This window comes from Carlito syrichta, unplaced genomic scaffold (genome assembly GCF_000164805.1).
Source record: "Carlito syrichta isolate Samal-C Ts95f unplaced genomic scaffold, Tarsius_syrichta-2.0.1 Scaffold82142, whole genome shotgun sequence".
NCBI classification, from domain to species: domain Eukaryota; kingdom Metazoa; phylum Chordata; class Mammalia; order Primates; family Tarsiidae; genus Carlito; species Carlito syrichta.
This window is the reverse complement of record NW_007026238.1, coordinates 534705-559437: the sequence shown is the minus strand read 5'-3', so window position 1 is coordinate 559437 and position 24733 is coordinate 534705. Positions and strand designations below refer to the sequence as shown.

Sequence of the window (24733 nt, the reverse complement as noted above, 5' to 3'; positions counted from 1 at the left end):
GTGACAGGATTATTCACTGGTCAAGTGGTAGAGAGGACTCCATTGGTCGTGGAAAGTAAGAGTTTCTAACCCTTGGCTTGCAGTATTATTATAATTGCTAAGACTTTCCAAGGTAGAGCATTGGGATGAGGAGAATATGGAAGGTGAAACATTGGCATAAATGGGGTAATCTAGGCTAAGGCAGTAACCTTCATGCTAATATTGGTACTCCTCATGGTTGTAAATTGACCGCCAGTAGCAAGAAGGGCTATTGTCTCTTTCATGTCCAGGGAAAAAGGAACACTGCCTCTAAAAGCAGTTCTTTCTTTAGTATGATCTCATGGGCTTTTTAGACTAATTTTCATTGCAAAAAATGCTATTCGATTTCTGAACTAGTCATGGGCGGGGTGTGGGGAGTGGGGGACTGGAATTAGCGACTGGAAATACTGAGCTTGTTAACCTTATGGCAGTCATGGGCAATTCATGGGGTTCTCATCTTTTCCAACCTTTTCTAAACTTCACATTTGCTGAGAGTGACTGGATTGTATGCTGGGGAATCAACTATAATGTCCATTGTACCCTTCTTTTCCTAATCTCTTGATGAACATCTCACCTATCAAGGCCCCATTAAAACATTGTGTCTTCTGTGAGGCGGGCTTGTCTCTTCTGTACTATATCTGAGAAACTATATGGGATAACAATTTTGAAAGCACAGGATCTGGAGTCAGTTTGGCTTCCTAGCTGGTGTGACCTTGGGAATCTTATTTAACCTCTTTGTACATCAGTATTCTCATAAGTAAAAAAAGGTACTTACCTTTTAAAATAAGTAGAACATATAAGTGGCCCAGAATAGTGCTTGATACATAGTAAGTGCTCAATATATCTGCTATTGGATTTCGCTTCTAGTCATTTTGTATTTCTAGTGCCTGAATGGAACAAAGATCTGTTGAATGCATGAGTAAACAAATAGTACAGATAATACATAAATATCTGGAGGGGAAAGATTACTATGGAGAGCAGTGAATAGGGTGGCCTGGGCATGCTTATTGGAGGAAGTGGGATCTGAGAAATAACTTGAAGGATAAGTTGGCTTTTTTCCCAGGGTTGAGGACCAGAAACAGTATTAGTGTGCAGACTTGCATGTGTAAAGATATGGAAAAGAAAAATAAGTCAAAATATTTCAGGGAATAGAGAAATTTGGCTAGAATGGAAGGTATGGGAATGGAAATGAGGAGGGATAAGACAGGATGGTTAGGTTGAAACCAAATTATAGAGGAGCTAGGACTAAGTGAATAGAAGAAGGATGACTTTGTAGATAGAGCTCAGGCATTGAATTAAACCATGATTTAACTCTTGACCCCATCACTTACTAGTTGTGTAGCCTTAGACAAATAACCTGTCTACTCTAAGCTTATTTTTTATCTATAAAATAAAAATAATGTGTAAAAAATTTGTAGCATTTTTTGGTGAAGTTTAGCAAAAATATACATAGAATGTCTTTCACATAGTGAGCACATGTTAACTTGATTATACTGGCAGGTAGTGTGAAAGTCTTTGTTTTATACCAGAGTGTGCCATTTTAACACTGTTTAATGGTGGTATAATTGAACCATCAACATTTATAGAGTGATAAAATCCAGGAAACAAAACAGCAAGTCTGCCAGACATTACCAATGCATGGAAATCACTGTCCTCTTTGGTTGATTGGGAGGCAGCAGAACTGGGAGGGAAATATTCCAAAACCTTGATGGGATTTTATGAATTCCTTTTGTCTTCTTTCAGATTTAGTTTTATAATTTGCTTTCAAGAAGACTATCATTTCCATTATAGAATTGTTTTGTTTATCTGTAGTATCAGGCAACATTTTCCTTCCTGAAAATTGACAACGAAAATTTTTTCTAAATTCATATGTTGGAATTTGCTGTGGTCACATCAGAAATTCCTCTCTGCCAGTACAGAAAGTGGAAAAGATGCTAATTCTTTGCATATTAAAATTTTCTCTTGGTAAAATTTGAGAAGAGACTTTATCATTATCACATCACTATTAGCCAAAGGCTCACAAAGAGTAAATACCAGAGCTTTTAGAATGTGCTGATTTCCGTACCAGCTTCTGCTGTGACTTTCCCTTTGCAGCCACAAATCAACAGCTGCCTGATGGCCTCTAGGCTCTCACCTGGTATACTTTGGCCCTTGTTAAAACAGAAGCAGATTGTACATTTTCCCATTTCTGCTCTAACTGCCTTAACTTTTGCTGCTCTAAGCAAAGGGTTTAGGAGGTCACTGCACTTACATTCTCAAAGTGAAAATAAAGAATGAGTTTTCCTGGATATATTTGTATTAGTAAAGTGAATATTATAATTAATAATAATATTATTTGGGAGGAAGACAGAAAATTTGACAGTTGCCACTCATGTTTATTGAAGAAAATAGGGACAAAATGACTTTTGAGTATATAATGTTTGTCCTTTGTGTCTTGAGGAATAGGAAAAGGTAATTTAATTTCTTTTCTTTTTTTTTGTTGAGTTGGAGTCTCACTCCGTGGCCCAGGCTGGAGTGCAGTGGCATGCTCACGGCCACCCCAGCATTGACCTGCTGGGCTCCAGCGATCCTTCCACCTCAACATTCCAAGTAGCCAGACTATAGGCTTGTGCTACTACGCCCAGCTAATTTTTTTTTTTTTAGTTGGAGTCTCACTGTGTCACCCAGACTGGAGTGCAATGGCCGCTCCTGGCCACTGCAGCCTCGACCTGCTGGGCTCTGGTGATCCTTCCACCTCAGCCTTCCAAATAGCTGGAACTACAGGCGCACACTACCACACCTGGCTAATTTTTGATTTATTGTAGAGATGAGGTCTCACCAAGTTGCCCAGGCAGGTCTCGAACCCACGGGCTCAGGCAATCCACTCACCTCGGCCTCCCAAAGCTCTGGGATTATAGGCTGAGGCACCGAGCCCAGCTAATTTTTAATTTATTGTAGAGACAAGGTCTCACCAAGTTGTCTGGGCTGGTCTCAAATCTGTGGGCTCAGGCAAGCCACTCACCTCAGCCTCCCAAAGTACTGGAATTACAGGGTGAGCCACCGACTGGTAATTTAATTTCTACAGAAAAATTTTGGTGAGAAATATGCCTCAAATTTAAAGTAATTTATTTACATATCTGACTAAAGCAAATCTCAAAAGAATGTTTTAAAAACAATCTTTCCTCCAGATTTTCAGTTAGAAATCAGAATTAACCTGTCTTTAAAATAATATTCTCATCCACTAGAGGTAATAGATCATATGGTCATAACTATCCTGGATTTAGAATGAAATAACTGCATTCATCTCCTGACTTCATTACTTAGTGTTATGTGATCTTTGGCAAATTACATAACTTGTCTGAAAATTATACCTACCTCATAAAAATGTTGAAAAGATTAAAAGAGTTAGCAGGTTGATTTCTAATTTCCAGTAGTGGTAGACCATTGATTTTGTGTAGTAACACCATTTCCAGTAGTGGTAGTCACAAACCATTGATCTTGTGTAACAACTAGAAAAAAATGGTAAATTATAGAAAATATATTTTAAAATATATCCAAGGGCAGTGGAAGTAAAAAGGTCTAGATAAACTAATATTCCAAAGAAGGAAGGGCTCCTCCTAAATGAGTTGAGATTATTCTTTTTTTTTCTTATAAAGATTTGCTGAGTCTGACTATGTGTTGAGGATCAGGTTTGCTATAGACAGAGGAACTAGACTAGGGAAAGGGAGACCGGGGGCATTAGAATATCATATAGCTTGAGATCTTGGTTTAAAATCTAGAGAAGTTCCAAATGTACAGATAGTTTACCTGATAGAATATCTGCTGAATGCTGAGTTGAGGGACATGGGAGACTGGGCATTAGACTGGAAAGGCATAATAAAATATTCTTCAGTTTCCAGGGGAGGGGGAGGTGGGATTGGCAGTTGAGGAAAACTGCCAGGGGAGGGAGGGGCACACCTTATCAACAAGGGTAACTGCATAATGAACATTTGTATGCCTAACCCTGAATTGTACCCCACATCTTAAAAAAAACAAGAAAATAAATATTCTGCAGTTTCACAGTGCTTAGGAGAAAAATTCTTCCTGGAGGGAATGTCCTATGATAAACACAAGATAGAACTCATCCTTGAGACATATAAATAACAGAGGTGAAATGGATCAAGTTACTATCCAGCTGATCTTGTCTACTTAACAGAGAACAAGGTGAACCATCTTTGGGGAAAATAGCACCAACTTTAGTCTTCCATGGTTCCTTTTACAAACAATGTCTGGCTTACAATAAGAAAATCAAGACACATGTGAAGAGACAGGAATATTTTTTACTAATAATCAAGAGAAAATGAAAGACAATAAAATAGATAAAATTATCCATATGTTAAAGTTAGTAAATTTTATTATAATTATGTTATAGAAAATATAGAAAAGGATGAACAGATGAAAAATGAAAAAACATAAAAAACTGAAAAAAGCTTATGCAAAATAATTAAATGGACATTAAAAAAATGTAATAGCTATCTGTACTTAAAAACTCACTGGAGGTATATAATAGCAAAGTGGTCATAGTAGAAAACAGTTTAGTAACCTCAAAGAAAGACCAACAGACACTAGTCAAGCTCACAAAGAGGGTAAAAAAGGAACAGAATGAACAGAATGTAAGAGAAACATGGGGCAATATCAAAATGGTTTAATTATGTGTAACATATGTGCTCTCTCAATACAAAAGCATAGGAGAAAAAAAATAGGACAAAAACAGCCTTTGAAAAGATAAAGACAGAGTTTCTTAAAACTTATAAAATACATCAACCCACAAATTCAAGGTGCTCAGAGAACCACAATCAGAATAAATACAAAGAAAACAATGCATAGGAATATAGGAGAGGAAAAATGCTTCCTTCTACGCTTCTAGATTCTTTGGCCATTTTATGAATTAAATTGATATGAGCTATGTTAGGAGAAAAATAATTTTAATTGTGCATGCATAGGAGACCCCAAAAGTATGAGACTCAAGGAAGTGTGCAGATCAATGAGACTTGTATATCATTGTGAGCTATAGAAAGGAAGAGAGGATTAAAATTTGTGGAGGGTGGTGGGGACAAATTATGGGGAACAGATGGGAGAAAATATGTAGATAATAAGGGTTACCTTGTTATGCAGATACAAGTTTCTCAGGTGACATAAGTTGTTTCAGAGTAGCTGTCTTCCTGGTATAGATACCTGTACTAGTAAAAATTATAAATCAATTTTTTCTTAAAAAGGGTAAACTTATACTTTTTTTTAGGCAGTTGAAGGGGAGGTAAAGAGCTCTTCCTGTGCTGGCTGGTTCTCAATTTTTTTCATCTCAAAATAATTGAGATGCCAAAATGACATATTTTGGGGTGACATGTTCTAAACTCATTCAGGAACATTATAATTACACTTCTGATAGAAAAGATAAAGAGAAAAACACAAAAACAGCAAAAGGAAAAGACATTGTTTTCAAAGAATCAGTTAACAAACTAACAGCAGAGTTTTCAACTGAAACTATGGAAGTTAAAAAACAATAGAATGTCATCTTTAGAATGATGAAAGAAAAAAGATTTCCATCTACAAATTCATATACAGTAAAAAATATCTTTCAAAAGAAGAGGAAAATAAAGACATTGTAAGTCAATCAAGAGACAAGAAAATAAATTCTTAGACCTGCAATATAAGAAATACTAAAAAGAATTGTACAGGCTGAAGTAAAAGAATCTTGGATGGAGACACAGAATTTCAGGAAGAAATAAAGATCATCAGAAATGGAAAATATGTGGCTCAATATAGAAGAATATTGACTTTTTGGGGGTTTATAACATATATCTAAGTAAAATATCTGAAAATGGCAGCACAGAGGTCAGGAAGAGCTAAACAGAGTTAAATTTTTGTAAGGGTTTTGCATCATTTGGAAAGTGGTGAGAGTACTAATTTAAAGTCAACTTAAAGTAGAGTTGCACTGTAAAATCTCTGGAATATACAAAAATTATAAAAATAAAAAAGGAAAGATTAAAAACAAACAGAGGAGCTATACTGATTAAATATTTAAATTTTTAAGAAAAAAAGAATGCCAATCTATAAAAACGATTCCAGAAAAGATAAATGAGAAAATATTTCTCAACTCATTTTATAAACTTGTAAACCCTGATACAAAACTTGACAGGGACATTGTAAGAAGAAATATTATAAGCTAACATCTCTCATGAGCACAGATACAAAAATGTTAAACAAAATATTATCATATCAATTGCAATGATAATAAAAATACTACATCATGACCAAATGGAATTTATCTGAGAAATGTAGGGTTAGCTTAACATTCAAAAGTCAATCAATGCAATTTCTCATATTAATAAATAAAGGAGAAAAACCATATGGTTATCTCAGGATATGGGGGAAAAAAGAGCAAATTTTAACGCATATTTATTGTATATTTTTAAACAAACTAACAGCAGAAGGGAACTTTCAAAATATTACAAAGATTAAACATATCACTCCAAAATATGCCATTTTGGTATGGTTTATTTTGAGCTAAAGACAATTGGGGAAAAGTAGATACAAGACAAACTCTCTGCCCTCTCCTTATTTTCCTAAAAAATTATAAATTTACAAGGGTGTCTCTCTTCCCCTTTCTACCACAAATACAAAATTTGAGTCACCAGATGAAGATAATTTTAGCTCCTTTTCCACCTGGAAACAGCAGCAGAGGAATCAACATAACAAACTTTACTAACTAGACTTTAATCACCATTGCTTTTCCATATATTTACCTTTCCACAACTTGCCATTCCTAGAGATTCAAGATCCTTTTCCTTTGTCTTGTCACTTCTCTAAAAATTTATTATTCTTTGTCAAAGATGACATATATGCTGGAGTTTTCGACTGAAAACTCTTTTTGAGAACTACTCATTTTCTGGGTATATCCTGTGTAAATATGACATATGCATGCTAATAAACTTTTTTAAAAACTGAATCATCTCTTTAATGTTTGAAGAGGTGAACAAGTTCCATTTATAATGACCACTGAGAAATGAATACATAAAATAACAAAAAAATCAGTAGATCAACACATATTTTAGTAATTGAAATAGGATAATACTTGACAGAAGAAAGCCCTGAATATTCATGTTATTATCATGCTTCCTGCATATATTTTAATCCTAAAATTGAGACAGTGTTTACTTAAACATCTAAGGCTTGAGTTTCCTCTGTGCAGTAGGAAACAAAACCCCAAGATCAGTGTAAAAATGATGCATGATTAATTTCAACATGAAGATTTCATCTAGTTAAAAAAAAAACTTAGAAGACAACCTGCCCTTCTAAAACATGAGGTTGTTTTGGGATTTTTCTGTGATTATAACAAACTAGATAAATGTATCTCAGAATTTGCATAGAAAAATAGTATGCAAATTCTCTTGTTAAAATTCAAAAGCTAAATTGTGAAAGAAACTAGAAACCATACACCGAAAAAATACTAGCACAGCTAATATATAAATTAATTCTATACAAATACAATCTAAACAGTGGGGATTTTAAGACATCAGGCAAAATGTCCCATATACTTGAATAGAAGGTAACGCCAAATCATGAGCATAAAATTAAGGCAGTCACTTTTTAATTTTAATTAATTAATTAATTAGCTAATTAATTAATTAAGGGTCAGAGACTCACTCTGTAGCAGGCTGGAGTGCAGTGGCATGCTGCTCACGACCACTGCAGCTTCAACCTGCTAGGCTCAGGTGATCCTTCCGCCTCAGCCTTCCAAGTAGCTGGAACTACAGGCATGTACCACCATGCCCAGCTAATTTTTCTGATTTACTGTAGAGATGAGGTCTTGCCAAATTGCCCCGGCTGGGCTCGAACCCGTGAGTTCAGGCAATTCTCTCATCTCGACCTCCCAGAGTGTTAGGATTATAGGCATGCCTGGCCTCGTCCCTTTATTTTGAACACGGAGGTGGCATAAGCAACTCAGAGAGCCCCTAACAGGAAAGCTCTTCCCCCATAGCACCTCCTACTCCAAGGGATAATTTTGGGAGAAGCATCTTCCATCTGGCTAGCTGTGTTACCTGCTACTGCACCCGTTCACAAGGCAGGTGTGGCATCATGTCTGGAATTAGCCTAAGGAGCCACATTTTGAGAGAGGAAACTTTCACATGGGCGTGAGAGGAAGGCAGGCACCAACACAGGGCTAGGAACCACTTGTCTTAATCTAGTTAGAGATAATGAAGGTGACCTGGTTACATTTCCAAATTGCTTCCCTGTGAAAATCAATTTCATAGATCCTTTCATTAAAAAATAGTCTGATTAAATAACCTTGCAAAAGAAAGTTTACCTTGCCTCAGATCTACCCTACAAAAACCAAGAGAAAACACTTGTTCTGCTTGGTTACTGTGTGGAGGAACTTTCTAAGGTGCCTGTTAGTTCCCAGGGAGTGCTGCTATGCTGTCCATGTCAGAAACTTCAGGTACTGTCCTTGGACCTTGAAATGGTCAGCTGGGGGATGGTACACTGTCCACACTGGGTCTTCCACAAACAGTTGCATGGCCTTTGTGTAGTTCTTCTCATCCACCGTGAAGCAGTTGTAAATTCCCGTAGGGAGCCTTATCATGCCTCCTTTCTCCTTGGAGATCTGGACCTACTTGTCTTCTTTATCTCTAACATCTAAGTACCCACTGCCATCCAAGATGTAGTGGATCTCATTGTCCAAGTGCAAGTGATCCTCGTAAAACATTTTAATCTTTTCTTCATAATTGGGTAGTTTATCTTTGCGTATGGTTATTATGTCCACCCAGGAGTAGTTTTTCTTTCTTCAGATCCTTTCTAATTCTGGATCATTTTCATATATGTCAGCATCCAGCCTTTTTGATATTACTATGCCAGAGGTGAGTTCCTCTACTCAACAAGGTGTGCAATGGAGGATTGTCACTCTTCTATTATCTAATGTGGACTGGATGATCTCTCAAGATGTTATGCTGGAATATTCTCTTCCAGTAGAGCACTCCGAGCTGTCACAGTTACTAGAGGTCCACCGAGTGGCCAGGCTTGGGGCGATGGGGTCACTGTAGGTACCAGCCCTGCATCATGGAGCCTGTGCGAAAGGGTTGCCAACCAGGCAGGGGCAGTCGTGTTCAGACTTGGCCATGTGTTCTTTGTTTATTTTTTTCTTGTTAATTTGTCTTTTATTATGAAGGCCAGTTGAAAACTTTAGAAGGGTAGAAGGAAACTTACTTTTTGTTCCCTATATAGCCATGTTAGCATTACACTTAATTATAAAAATGCTTTCCCTTTGAAGTTATGAATAAAACAAGGCTGTTCTTTATCATCATCATTTTTCTTTTTGAGTTGGAGTCTTTCACTCTGTTGCCCAGGCTGGAATGCAGTGGCACGCTCACGGCCACCGCAACCTCGACCTGCAGGGCTCAGGCAATCCTTCCACCTCAGCCTTCCAAGTAGCTGTAACCACAGATGCAATATAAGATATTAACATTGCAAGAGAAAAGGCAAAATTGTCTTTATTCATATATATTATGTACCTTAAAAATTTGAAAGAATATGCAAACTATTAAGATTAATATGCAAATTAACAGTGACATAAAGATACAGGATGTGAAGATAATATATTGAGAGCAATTTTATTTTGATACTTATATAAGGTCAATGTAAACATTAATTTTATTTTGGTATACTAATAATAACTGGAAAATGAGGTTAAAGTTCTATTTGCAATAGAATACACGCATCAAATGCTTAGGCATAATACAATGAAATATATGTAAGATCTATTTAATGAAATCTATGAAATAATACTGTGAAAAAAATTAAAGAAGACTAAAATAGATGGTCAGTAAAATGATTGGAAGGCAATGTTGTTAAGGTATAGACTCTCACCAAATTGATCTATAGATTTAAGGCATTTCTAATCAAAATCCCATCAGGGTTTCTCTGTGTGTAATTTGACAAGTTGATTCTAAAATTCATGTGGTAAAGTTAAGGACCTAAAAGACCCAAGACAATTTGGAAGAAGAACAAAGTTGACAGGCACACATGATCAGATTTTAAGTCTTACAATAACAGTGACTAATCAAGACAGTGTAGTGCTGGTGCAAGCATAGGCACATAGACCAGTGAAATAGAACGGAGAGTCTAGAAATAGATTCACATATAGATAGTCATATGATTTACATCAGTGGTGCTATTGAAAGCTAACTGGTAAAGAATGGCCTTTTCTATAATGATTTTGGAGCATGCATCTAGCAACTTAACAAAACAAAACTTTCAACCTATCTAATTCTATAAGTGAATAGGAGATAAACAAAAATGTGAAGGGAAAAACAGAAAGGCACGTAGAAGGAAAGAAACATCAGACAATAGATGCTCAACCCTGATATAGATAAGAATTTGTTAAACTGGACACAAAAAAGTCTTATAAGTAATCTTTTAATCACAAAAGAAAAGCTGAGAAGTTGTATTTTATTAAAATTAAGAGAATAAAAATATAAGCCCCAACGGGGAGAAGATATTAAAACTGCACATATTCAACCAAAGATTTATATCTAGCCATATCCATCCAAGATTTATATCTGATTTATATTTGGATTTACAATAAAAATACAAAAAACCTCAAAGGGTTAGAAATAACATGTTACAGAAGATATCTAAATGGTCAATAAGCATATGAAAAGTTGTTCACTATCATTAAACAACAAGGAAGTGGAAATAAAACTACACTGAAATACCACTACACATCTACAAGAATGGCTAAAAATAAAAACATTGACAATGCCATGTTATGGCAAAGAAGTAGGATATCTGGAATTCTTAAATATTGCAGATAGGACTGTGAATTGACATAGCTGCTTTGGAAAGCTGTTTGTAGGTATTACTAAGTAGATATTTACTTAGTAGGTATCTACTAAGGCAAAACATGCACTTACCCTATGAACCAGAAATTATACTCCTAGTTACACACTCAAGAGAAGAGAATGCATATGTCTATCAACTGTTCATAGCAGCTTTATTATTTATTTATTTCTTTGAGACAGGGTCTTGTACCCAGGCTGGAGTTCACTGGCACATTCACAGTTTGCTGAGACCTCAACCTTCTGGGCTCAAGCAATCCTCCTGCCTCAGTCTATGAAAGTGCTGGGATTACAGGTGGGAGCTACTCACCCTGCCCTCAGCAGCTTTATTCATAACAGCTAAAAACTGGAAGCAATCCAAATTTCTATTCACAAGAGAAGGGATAAGTAAATTATGTTATATTCAGGTAATAGAGTACTATACAGTAGTAAGAGTGATCTGCTGATGTATGTAATGATGTGGATTAATCGCATGAACATTATTTTGAGTGAAAAAAGCCATACACAAAAGGGTGCATACTGTATAACTCTATTTGTGTATAGTTCAAGAACAGGCCCTACTAATTGATACAGACAGAGGTCAGAATATTAGTTACATCTGGCATGTGTGTGTGTGTGTGGGGGGGAGGTGAAGAATATTACCGGGGAAGGGGCATAAAGAAACCTTTGGATGCCAGAACTGTTTGCCATCTTAATCTGGATGGTGTCTATAGCAATATAGGTTGAATAGACACTATATGCTGTGTGTCCCGTCCATATGCAGCAAACAACAGAGAGGCTCATGAGGAAGAAAGACATTAGACAACTAACTTTAGTAATGTGTTGGGTGCTGTGGTAGAGGAAATAGTGGTGGCTCTCGGCATATGGAGCAGGGAGAACTCAGGCATTCTAGGGATAAGGGAAGACTTCCTGGAAGACTTCCTGGAATGCCACAGGCATTCAACTGGGATAAGAGGAGTGAGAGGAAGAGAACATGCCAGGCAGAGGGACACGTATGTACAAAGTCCTAGAGGTGAGAGAGTAAGGCACATCCAAGGAATCAAAACATTTGGTATGGCTAGAGTACAGGAGAAAAGATGAGGATGGAAGGGCGAGGCTATGGGGTCAGCAAGAATCTGCTCTTTGATCACTAAATGTGTTAGCGGGGTGTGGTGGCATGTAACTGTAGTCCCGGCTGCCTGGGAGGCTGAGGCAGGAGGATCACTTGAGCCCAGGAATTGGAGATTGCAGTGAGCTATAATCACGACTGTGAATAGTTATTGTACTCCAGCCTGGGCAACACAGCAAGATCCTGTCTCTACCAAAAAAAAAAAAAAAGTGATGTGTTAGAAGCAGCAGGAAGCAGGAGGCTGAGGAGGCGGGACTGAAGATCTCATGAGTTGGATGTGCCGCATGAGAAGAGGGAAGATTCTTCCTGGACTTGCCTCCATTTCAGCACTATCAGCAAAGGAACATAATTCTGGATTTTAGCCGAGGTCAGGCACCTGCAGTGTGATGTGGTTGGTCTCCGCCTCCGAATTTCGTGTCCCTTTGTTGATACTCACTTCCTCCTAGAAGGAGCCCTATGCTCCTGAAAGATCCTTCTTTTCTTTCTTTCTTTTTTTTTTTTTTGAGTTGGATTCTCTGTCCCCCAGGCTGGAGTGCATTGGACCGCTCCCGGTCACTGCAGTCTCGACCTGCTGGGCCCCGGCGATCCTTCTGCCTCGTCTTCCAAGTAGCCGGAACTAAAGGCGCGCGCTACCACACCAGGCTAATTTTTTGATTTATTGTAGAAACGAGGTCTCACCATATTGTCCAGGCTGGTCTTGAACCCGTGGGCTCAGGCACTCCTCTCACCTCGGCCTCCCGAAGTGCAGGGATCATAGTCTTGAGCCACCGCGCCCGACCCTGAAAGGTCTTTCAATGCTGGGTGAGCTTTGGCAGTTTAATTTGCTGAACTCTGGTGAGTGAGGTTGGGTGGGGCTGGGATGTTGGAAGGAGGGAGACGGGTGGAGGGTTTTGTCGAACGCATCCTCCTCCAACGGGGGCGCAGAGTGGTTTGACAACATCCGTGAGGGAGGATACTTTGGAGATGGAGATCAGAGGATCCCACGTCCCAGGAATCTTAACCTTTGTCCTCTGACATAGCCTAGTTTGGAGTTGTTCAAGCCGCACGTGGAGTTGACAGCGCCCCCTGGCCCTAGGCGGAGTCGAGAGCGCGAGAGGACGCCCATCTTCAGCTGGGGGACAAAACTCCAGGAATAAGACGTTTATCAGCTATTGGTTTGTAAATTCGGAGAGCGTTGGCCCCGCTGGTTCCTCCTTCCCTCTGCGCTATCCCAAACATCCAGCCTGGAAGCGGACTTAGAAGCCAAGAGCTGCCCGCAGCGAATACTTTTAATGCCCAGGCCGGGAAGAAAGTGGGTTAGGATCGGATCCCGCTGAGGAGAGGACCCAGGAGGCTCCCGCCCCGGGCTCTCCGCGGTGCGGGCGCGCGCTGCGCTGGGGCGGTGGCTGCGTGGGCGCGGCGATGCAGGTGTGACACGGGCCGGCGCCCGCCTCCGCCGGGATCGCCCCTGCGCCACGTCGGCCGGCGCTGCTGGCTGGGCTGCCAGGGTGCTGCCGCTCCGCCCGCACCCGGATCTCCCGCCCAGGTAGGGGTCGGCGCTGCCCGCTGCGCTGCGGCCAGACCCGGCCGGGGTGCGGACACCGTGCGCTCCAGGGCTCGGGGCTCGCCTGCCTGGGCCGAAACACGCACGCCGGTACCGCTGCGTCGTTGAGAGTCGGTGGTGCAAAAGAAGAGGAGAGTGTTGGAAAGCTGGCGCAGAACAGCGAGGACTTGCCCGCTGCCCGGGTCTGGGCGCTGCTTTGAAGGTGGCCTCCCCAAGGGCTTTTTGAAACCCGGTTTCAACTATGAGCGCCATAAGTAGTTTTGCAACTTACACATGCCAGGCTGCTGACAATTACAGCTCCGTTTCCATACGCTTTTAGTTTCCGTTCCATCCCTATTAGATGGATTTTGTTGTTGTTGGTTTGTTCTTAAGAACAGATTTCACACACGCACACACCTGGTGGTTCTGGCTGAGGTTGTGAGTGTGTGCTTCTGTGTGTGCAGGGCGCCCCTCCGCGGGCGTGGGAGCCGTTTCTCAGGGACAGAGAGGATTTGTTTATGGATGGGCTTTAGCGCAAGGAAATGAGCGTGATTTGTTTTGCAGGGCTGGGCGAGCGAGAGAGAGCCGCCAGGGAGGAGCGAGGCGCAGCCGCTTCTTCCGCAGACGGGCGGCAGATCTCTCTCCTGTCCAGGGTTCAGCAGGGCTGATGAAATACGATCCTTTATCCAGAAATCGCAGATGCAAACTAGCTCCGTTTAAAGGTAACTTAAACGCCGGTGTCTTGGGCTTTAATAAGGGCCCCCGGGTGGGGTGGGGCGGGGCGCTGGGGGATGCTCACTCTCTGTCCTAGCCTGTTGGGGAGGTGAGTGTGGATGGCTCTGGGGGCTCAGGGAGTGGCAGGTGAGGCACGCGAGGGGTGTGTATGGGGGAGAACCGGGAGTTGTAACCAGCGCGGCGGTTGTTCTGGTCTATACTGGTCTTTTCTATATTTCTGCTTGTTGCCCGTTCCAGAAGAGGTGCCTTGCTCTGCGTGTCCCAGTCGATGCGGTAGACACAGTCCAGGCTCATTCAGCAACTACTTACTGAGCGCTTAGTGTGTGTCAGAGGTGGGATTAATCCTTGGGGATGCAGAGGTGATGAAAACAAAGTCCTGGCTCTCCAGAAGCTCACACCTGGTGGTGGTGGTGGGGAAGGGCTTTGAAAAGGAGGGGTGATAAGTTCAGTAATGGTGATGGGAAAACGCAGTGGCAGCAGCGAGGAGTGCGTTGATGGTGACAGAGATTACTTTAAAAATGATGGAGTAGGCATGACATGGATTTCAGCAATGGCTGGATCCCTCTCTTGGTCCTTGGGTCCTGGAGTGACCCATATCCCTCTCTCACGCCATCCATCACCATCACTGCCACTGGGTGGGCAGAGCCTTGCAAGTCTCAGCAGGGCTGGCGGTGGCAGGATGTGACTAGACCCCAGTAGACATGGGCTGACACCGGGAGAGGAGCACGCCTGATGCAGGTCAGCCTTCTTATTTTTTCCTTTTTTAAACAAATGATTTTCCGGAATTCCAAGAGTATGAAGGTTTTGAAGCGTCACTTCACAAAGACAGAGACTCTGGAACATTCTAAGGGGGGTTTCAGGGCAGATGAGCTTCTGTCTTCTCCCCGAGTCCCTGACCCATCTGTTCTTGTCCCAGAACAGTTCAAAAGGAAAACTCTGACCTTGGTTGTCCCTAAATGGGTGGAATATAGAAAAACTAAAGGTGTTACTACTGATCTTCTCTGGGAGATGAAAATCCAAACTCAAGGATGTTTCTTCTGGACAAAAGCTGTGGTGGGTGACGAGAGATGGTAGCATGAAGAGCTCTTATGCGGTGCATACTTGCCAGAGATGTGTGTCCCATGCACTTTGCACCTACACCATCTTTAAGGTGTTTGAAAAGCAGCTTGGTGTCCTGCAGGGAGCATGGGCCCTGATGCTCAGACAGACCTAGGTGAGTGTGTTGGGCAAGTTACTTGGCTGCTCTTTGAGCTTTGTTTTCCTGATTTGTAAAATGGAGACAACAGTAGGGTTGTTGTAATAATTACAGAAAAAAAATACTTAAAACTATTTGCTTGTTGTCAAATGATTGTCATCAATAAATTGCCAGGCACAAAGTAGGTGCTCAAGAAATGGCAGTTCATTCATTAGTTGAGTTCCTACTAGTATCAGGCACTGCTCTGTGAGTAAGGGATATGGAACTGAGCAAACTAAAACCCTTACCCTCAAGGAGCCTAAGTTGGTGTGTGTGTGTGTGTGTGTGTGTGTGTGTGTGTGTGCGTGTGCACACGCATGTGTGTCAGACAGTATTAGCCAATGAGACACTGTAATGTAGAAAAATAAAACAGGCTAAGAGGATTGAGAAGTGCCGCCAGAGGGTGGGGTGGGGGGGACATTTTTTCCCTTCTTTTTAATGCAGCTTGGTTGGGTAAGGCTTTGCTTTTAAATGACATTTGACCAGACCTCTGGGAAGTGGGGGAGGAAGCCAGGGATTCTGGGCAGAGTAACAGCATCTGCAAAATCCTGTGGCAGGAGAGAGGCACGTTTACCAGTACTGGAAAGGAGGCCAAAGAGGCTGCGACTGAGTGGGTGAGGGGGACAGCAGTGGGAGTTGAGGTCAGAGGGGCTGCACGGCAAGGTGGTTGAGGCATTGTCTCTTACGATTTCTATTTGTCACTAAAATATATGGGCTGAGTTCCTGCTCAAGGAGTTGGCTGAAATCCTAAACTCTATGTAGACACAGGTTCTTGTGGTCACCCGAAGCATAAATGAATGCAGCAAGCAGAAGGCAAAAATCTTTGCAAGGCAGTGGGAAGCATGGGAGTTAGGGAGCTGGTGTGACACAGCGTTCAGATCTCTTTTATTCAGATTGAGGACTGCATTTGTGCTTCTTTTGAACCTTAGCATTATGTTTCTTTGTTTTCTTTCCCCTACAGTGAAATAAAAGGTCATCTTTAGCATATAGTCCAGCAGATATTGTCCTTGCTAGTCATTATTCTTTTTTCCTTTGAGAATGAGAAGAGTTTCTATGGTCATGGAAAAGTGTTAAGATCATCTGGAAATATACTGACCTTCAATGTACCATGATATCATATGGCAGATTTATTTGAGGCTTTCATCTTATAGAAGCCTTACTATAAAGTTCAGTTTGCTGCTCTGCCTTTTTGAGACTTTGTTCCTCTAGAGAATGCATGGTTTTGGGATCTGAGAGCTCCATTATCCAGATGTCTTTGGTGCAGAAGGGCTACTGCAGTGTGTTCCAGGAACAGAAGTGGGGCTGGATGCCTAAGAACCTTGTCAAAGTTTCTGTGAAATAGGACATGTGAGCCTGGGTCAAAATCAGGGTATCTGACTGAGTACCCCCTAAGTCATCTTAAAAGGCAACATTTACTTCTGTGAATTTACTTCATCCAAGGTCTGGCTTTTAGTCTTGTTGCCTCAGAGACCTGATCTTTCTCTCTGGGCCACATTACAGTGACCTTGTTCAGCCATTAGTCTATTGATTTGCAATGACTGAGATACTGTGTGGCTTGGCTAGTGCGACATCTTCCTGCAGAACCCCTGTCATAAGAATGAAATTGGCCGGGCTTGGTGGCTCAGCCTGTAATCTCAGCACTTCGGGAAGCTGAGGTGAGTGGATTGCCTGAGCCTGCGGGTTCAAGATCAGCCCGGGCAACTTGGCAAGACTTGTCTCCACAATAAATAAAAAATTAGCCGGGCGTGGTAGCACATGCCTGTAGTTCCAGCTACTTGGAAGGCTGAGGTGGAAGGATCTCCAGAACCCAGCAAGTCGATGATGGGATGGCTGTGAGTGTGCCACTGCTCTCCAGCCTAGGCAACAGAATGACATTCCAATTAAAAAAAAAAAAAGAATGAAATTACAAGGAGGTTTCCTGATACACATTTATTGAGAGCAAAGCAGCTTAGATGGCTACCTTAGGGATTAATTATACACATCAGGGCTGATCTTGCCAATGGGATGACAGACCAAACCACCTCCAAACTTAGTGGCTTAAAATAACCACTATTTGTTATTTTCTCGCAGGGATGTGTGTTGGCTGAGCAGTTCTGCAGACCTGAGCTGTGCTTGCTTGATCTCAGCTGTGTCTGCTCATTTGATTTTGGTCTGCTGATGGAGTTTCTGAGGGCTGGCTGCTTTAGGATGGCCTCAGGTGGGATGACTTGGCTCTGCTCCACGTGCTCACTCATCCTTCAGCAGTCTAGCCTGGCATGTTCACATGGTAGTGGCAGGTGGCCAACAGAAAGTGGAAGCTTGCATGGCCTCTTAAGGCCTAAGCTTATGACTGTCACACAGTCACTTTATCCTTGTCTAATGACAAATGAAAGAAACAAGACAGCCCAGAGTAAGGGCAGGGGAAGAATGAGAGTCTCATTCTTACCCAGATTGGAGTGCAGTGGTATGATCACAGTTCACAGCAGCCTTGAACTTCTGGGCTGAAGTGATTCTCCCATCTCAGCCTCCCAAGTACCTGGGACTAGAGGTGCACACCACCATACCTGGCTAATTTTTTTTGATTCTTTAAAATTTTTTTTTTAATTTTAAAGACGTGGGGTACAATTCAGGGTTAGGGATACAAATGTTCATTATGCAGATACCCTTGTTGATGAGGTATCTCCCCCTCCCGTCAGATTCCCACTACTGTCAATCCTTTTCTTATAGTATTACGATAATTTTTCACTTATGAGTGAGAACATGTGATACACAGTTTTTTGTTTCTATGACAAGTCACTCAGTATTTTAGACTCTAAGTCCATCCAAGTTGCTGTGAAGTTCATAATTTTGTCCTCCTTTATGATTTTTACTTTTTTTTTGTAGTGATGAAGTCTTACTATTTGCCCAGGCTGGCCTTGAACTCCTAGGCACAAACAATCCTCTTGTCTTGCCCCCCTGAAAGTGTAGACTCCATTTCTTGATAGGAGGAACTACGAAGTCACATTGCAAAAAACATGGATACGGGGAGGGAAAGAATTTGGGATATTTTTGCAATCAGTCTACCATAGGTACCTTAATGTTGAAAGTCCCCTTGGCTAAGTTTCTTTTTCTTTTGGACTCTGCTTTAACGGGCAGAATTTATACTTGCCCTTGTGACGCTCCCTTTTTCTCTGTGTTTCTATGGTTGACCATCTATAGACATATGCATCTTCAAATAGTCATTCATTCACTACATATTTATTGAGCAGTCCCTATGTGCCAGGGCATGTTATAGGCAGTGGATCCAGTAATAATAATAATAATAATAAACAATAATGATAATCAACCAAGATCCATTTCATGAAGCATTCATTCTAGTTGGGGGAGACAAATAATATGTAATTGAATAAGTAAATGTGTAATATCGATGATTAAGGAATATCAAGTAGGAAAAGGAAGATGAGGAGTACCTGGTTGAATTGGGGTGGAGGGTAGGGTGAGGTGAGGGGTGAGTGTTTAATATAAGGTGGAAGTGACATGAAGGAAGTAAAAGAGTGTGCAAAATGGATATCTGGAGAAAGACATTTCTGCGTAGGGAAAACAACAAGTGCAAAGGTCCTGAGGCAACAGAGTACTGGCATATTCCAGGAAGAACAAGGAGACTCAGACAGAAGAAACTGAATGAGGCAGAGTGACCATGGGAGGAGATGAAAGCAGGGAAGTAGCAGGGAATCTGGTAATACAAGGTCTTATAGGGCTTTGTGTGGTCTTTGGCCTTTACTTTGAAAGAGATGGGAAGCCACTGGAGAATTTTTAGGAACAGGATATTATTATCTAATTTGCATTTTACAATGATCACCTGAGCTTTAGACTTAGAATAGACTCTGACAGGCAAAGGTGGAAACAGGGAGATCAGCCAGGATGCTGCTGCAATGATTCATGTGAGAGAAGATGGTGGCTTGGACCAGGTGAAATAGTGGTTGAGATGGTAAGAAGTGGCCAAATATTGATATATTAGATGGTAGAGTAGATAGGGTTTGCTGATGAGTTAGATTTAGGGTATGAAAGAAAGAAAGGAGTTAAGGACGACTTCATGAATTTTGACTTGAGCATCTGGATGGAGTAGCCATTGACCGAAGTGGAGAATGAGCAGTTATGGGGTTCAATTGGACATTCAGTGGAGATGTTAAGTAGATATTTGCATATGTGAGTCTAGAGTTCAGGGAAGAAGTCCAGGAAGGAGACATAAGTTTGAGTATCATTAGCATGTTACTTATTTGTTCCTTCCATGAGCCAAGTCACTGCTGTATCACCATTGCCCAGAATACTGCTTGGCACATAGCAAGTGCTCAATGAATATGCATTGAATGGGTGAATGGAACCATTTAATTACTAGAGTTGACTGCAAATCTTTGCTTTGGTGAATATCGAAGTGTAACTCCCTGAAGTTATTCCCTTTCTTCACAAGGTCTCACGGGAGCCTTATTGTGGATCTCGTGGACTAAAAACAGACTTTAAATGTAAAGGCTCCAATTGCTTATATTTTACAGAAAGCAGTGTGTGGTGACAAGAAGAGGAACAAGTGGAAACCAAAAAATAGCTCATACTTTCAAAAAAAGAGAAAAGATTCTTCAGAGAGAGGTGGCTGAAATTCAGGGGTGTGATGTTCTTGGGTTATTATTGTACTACTCTTAATTTAAGATGAAGCAGAAGCAAGAAGGAATCCTGAAAAGGGGAGAAATTTATTTAAATAAATGTATGCTGGGTGTCACCAGCTTGCTTGAAAAATCTCACATCTACAGTATCTTGTATAATGTGTTCCTGTTTATAAAAGGAAGAAACAGGCAATAGCTTCACAGGAAAAGGGGTGGGCTAGTATGACTTCAGCCTTGGACTATGGTTGCTGTCCATTTTCTCCCCATAGTGTGGCTGATTATGTGTGAGTGTGAGTTTTATTTACAGTGATATTAGGGTGAAGTGAAATGAGAAAAGGCAGATTGTGTCTGTGTGTGTGTGTGTGTGTGTGTGAGAGAGAGAGAGAGAGAGAGAGAGAGAGAGAGAGAGAGAGAGAGAGAGAGCGCAATCATGCCACCAACGGTAGAAAAAATAATTGATGCCCAAAAGGAAATGTAAGAAAGAGATAGCAAGTTGTCCTTCATTTTTAAGTGTGGGTGCTAGACCTGACCATGTGAAGTATAGGATGGAGTAGCGGGCTTTGGAATCAGACAGAACTGTGCTTGCACTAAGCTTCCTTACTTTCTAGCTGTGTGTAAGCTTGAGCAAGTTGTTTACTTTCTCTGAGCCTTGTAAAGTGATGATGGTGGTGGTAGTGGTAGTGATGATGATAATGATAGTAATAATATCTAAGTGCTGTACCGTTCCCTTCATGCTCCTGAACTTACTTGGAGATATGTTGGTCTAAATGTTGATTAAAAGATTATCATACCAGCTGAAGGACTTAAAGATTTTATATGAAGGGAGAATTGAGAACCTGTCATTGAATGTGGGCAGTGCCATCTAGAGTATTTGCATGGGGCTCATGATGTTCAAAAGGAGACAATTAGACAATAATAAACCTTATGGACTGAAGATTTCAAGGTGCCTCAGAGGGAAGACAACCTTCCATTCTCTGCAATAAGTTAGCCTCATTAGCTCAGTTCTACAATGTCACATAATTTGTTAGAATTCCATAATGAAAATTTCGGAGTCATTTGGAGTATACCAGTGCAGAAACTCTCCTATCAGATGCTTTCGAGGAGGACTCTCAAAAACTGCCCTATGATCTTCTACTGGAAAAGTCTGCTGCTCTTCCTGTTCCAGGCACATGGTAGGCATGCAATGTACATTAGATTCATGGTGAGTAAATGCTGTTGTGGCTTCTCTATTGACCAAGGCCCTTCCTGGTTGGTTTTACTTGTGGACAAGAAATGAGAATGTGACAGTGATGAGCTAAGTCTTTGGCATGTAGTACGTACTCAACAGCTAATGATTTTCCTCCCCTGTCACTCCTATGCTTTTGCTGCCATTCTGATCTCCTCTGGATCAAGGTTCACATACTCAGCTTTCCCTCTAATCTCTCAGATACGTCATCAGTAAAGTCTAAAGCTCCCTAGCTGTCCTGACTGGTGAGTACAGCTCATATGACAGTGTCTCCTGTCTTAGCAACAAAGACCCATACCTGACTTCCCCCTTTAGCTTGTTACACAGAAACCTGTGGTCCTATTAGGCCATCCTCTTTTCTATATAAATTTCTGCTCCGCCCACCTCCTGTTCCCTTCAGTCTTTTGAGCTTGATTCTGTCTTTGGCAGGGGAGAGAGTAGCACTGACTTTGTTTTCCCAGAGACAATTGGGAAATTTACCCCAACTGGTGACTATTTAATATCTCAGAACTGAACTTCCTTGGGAGTTAAATCATATAGGCCACATCCTTCCTTCTGTGCCCATTTTACAGATGAGAAAACTGAGGCTCACAGCAAAGAAATTGCAGATGAAAGTACCCTTGAAGAAGTGGATACACAATCTTATTTCTCTGCCAGTTCTGCATAGATGGAAGAGAAGGTAATTTTGCCAGACCTCTGAGACCTTCCTGAATCACAGATGTCTGGATCTGGAAGTTGACCATTCAAGCTGGGAGCTGGATGCTCTTATGTGATTCTTATGTCAACCCCAGGTGATATGTGTGTTGGCAGGAGCTCTGAGCTCCTAAAACTCACCTAGATGTGATAGGTGTGATTTAAAATTCTGTTTTCTTGGTCGTTCCATGACAGAAAGCTGCAAATGAATACTACTAAGGAGGAGGACCAGTACACGTTCATGGATAATTGAGCTGTCCATCATGACTTTTGAGTGGCATGATTTATTTTAATGAATATTTCATGGGCAAGTTCCTTTTCAGGTCTAGAATAAGTTCAAGACGATGGAAAGCTTTAATTTAACTGTAGGATCTTAGTGTTTCAGAGCTTGAAGGGACCTTAAAAAGCAGTGAATCTAAGCTCCTTATTAGTGAAGGAGGGAGCTGAGTTTAGAGAAGGAAATAACTGATTTAAGGTCATTTAGTAAGTTAATGACAGAGAGGGAATTAGAGCCCAGGCCAGTGCTGTAGCAACGTAAATTCATATGAGAGGTCAAGAGAGAACAGGAAATGGAGTCTGGGTCCCCTTCATTGTTATGCTTAGAAACTTTCTGAAATAAATCAGGGGTAGTGGCTCACACCTATAGTCCCAGCACTTTGGGAAGCCGAGATGGGAAGATTGCTTTAGCCCAGGAGTTTGAGACCAGCCTAGGTAAGAAACATAGTGAGATCTTGTATCTACAAAAAATTAAAAAATTAGCTGGATATGGTGGTGCTGGCTTACAGTTCCACTACTTGGGAAGCTGAGGTGAAAGGATTGTCTGAGCCCAGGAGGTTGAGGCTATGGTAAGCCATGATCGTGCCACTGCACTCCAGCCTGAGTGACAGTGAGACACCACCTCAAAAAAAAAAAAAAAAAAAGGAAAAAAAAAAAGAAAAGAAACCATCTGAAACGGTACAATTAATTCTCCCAGGCAGACGAGAGCCTGGTTAGGTCGCTCAACAGCTTCTCCAGAATGCTTTAATCCTTTGGGATTTTCCCTGGCCGGAGCCCAGACCCAGTGAGGGTTGCTACTATTTTGCCTGTGGCCCCTGTTCTCTTGCCATGTGCAAAATCTGACCATGGTCTGTCACCTGATCTGGGGTGCAGCAGATGGCGCCAAGGAATGGAGCCCAGCTGGCATGCGGGAGGCTCTGAGGGAGAGGAAGAGGCATTGTGGGGTGACCTGCTGTGGGCAGAGTGCTAGACCTGGGAGATGGGGCTGGAGAGGTCATAGCAATGTCAGGAGTCCCTGGCCTTGACCCTGGAGGACTCAAGGGAGGAAGAAGTAGATGAGAAAAAGTCAGAAGGAATGTGAAAACAGGTGGGATGCTGAGCCAAGTTCTCCTCTTACTCCCCATGATGGTGACTTTTTTTTTGTTTTTGTTTTTGATCGTTTTGGTGATGCTGGCCACACCTGTGGCAGAGAAGCTGTGCCAGGCTCCCAACCTCACATCATGGAGTGGTGGTCTCCTGCTTCCTTAGTGGATCAGAGGGTGGGTTCTTGGGGCACCACAGAGGGCTGTCAGAGGCCAGGCTAGTCCCAGGTTTCTCAGTTTCATCTGTGTCACTCTCAAGCTGATGTCCTATCACTTTCAACCCATTTCTCCTAGGCAAGTAAAGGCCCCTTCTGGCTGATTTGACCTTGCAGTCAGTTCCTGGATTCTTGAGCTAACTCTTACCTTCTGGTGCTTTTTTGAGATGGTTCAGGGCAAAGAGCCCCACAGCCAGTCTGCTGAGGACTTTGCCATAGAGGAGTTCATTAATTAATAATTAGAATACAAGATGAGAAGGTGATATCATGGAGGTGTATACTGAGGGAACGTTTGGGGGAGCACAAGGCCGGAAGCAGTTACCATTACTACACAAGGAAAAAAGACCAAGGGCCAGGCAAAGCTATGGATGGGGGGAGTGTTCTTCAATTAGGCCTTGAAGGATGGGCACTTGCAGGGAGGACAGAAGGAATAGCTTCAGGAGCAGCATATGGTCCTGAAAATGCATGATTAATTTTGCAACAATAGGCAGTCAAGTGTGGCTAAAACATGGGGTTTGAGGAGATGTTGGCCAGAGGTATGTATGGAGAGAGGGGGATGGGGAGGAAAAGTTTGGGAGGAAATAGAAGGACACACACTAGAATCTCTTGTGGGTTTTTTGTTGATCTTATGTGGGTGTGAAGGTTATCATCAGGTGTGCCAAAGAGGAAGAAACTTAGAAACAATGTGATACACAGAGGAGCTGGTTGGCTTGGCTCCTGAAATGGTCCTGCGAGTGATGAGATAGCTGCTGTCCTGTGCTTCGGCGGCAAGGCTTGGCTGGATGTGAATTGTGTGGATCAGAAGTTTAATTTGGGTTTGATCACAGATATCCATCTAAATAGAGGAACAGTAGTCTTGAAAATTTTGATTGATGTCTTGGAGATGCTTTAAGGCACAGAAAGACCCAAAAAAGCATGGAGCGCATTTAAGAAATAAAAAGCTTTTAGATCATAGTTGCCCAGAACAAATGGAGCAGAAAGTTCTCTTTGAAATAGACAAGGGAGAGGCAAGGGGATCAGGGAAGCAGTATTAGTCTCTATTTCTTTTTTTTATTGTTAGCATTTTTTAAAACTTTTTTTTTAATTATAAAGATGAGGGGTACAATTCAGGGTTAGGTATACAAACGTTGATTATGCAGGTACCCTTGTTGATGATGTATGC

General features: G+C 41.6%; 1 protein-coding gene and 1 pseudogene across 3 annotated transcripts in view; one reads left to right on the top strand and one right to left on the bottom strand.

Annotated features, from left to right (window-relative positions):
- Nucleotides 1–8446: 8446 nt before the first annotated feature.
- Nucleotides 8447–13771, bottom strand: LOC110595425 (annotated as a pseudogene).
- SV2B (synaptic vesicle glycoprotein 2B) overlaps nucleotides 13448–24733 on the top strand; it is a 205713-nt gene continuing 194427 nt past the window's right edge. Inside the window, exon 1 of one of the 3 annotated variants that reach the window (XM_008055561.2) lies at nucleotides 13448–13501. The gene's annotated coding sequence lies outside the window, so the exon portion shown is untranslated. Of the gene's footprint in view, nucleotides 13502–13873; nucleotides 14221–14405; nucleotides 14972–24733 lie in introns of those variants that run through there. The other 2 variants (XM_008055542.1, XM_008055548.2) reach the window with 2 other exon arrangements.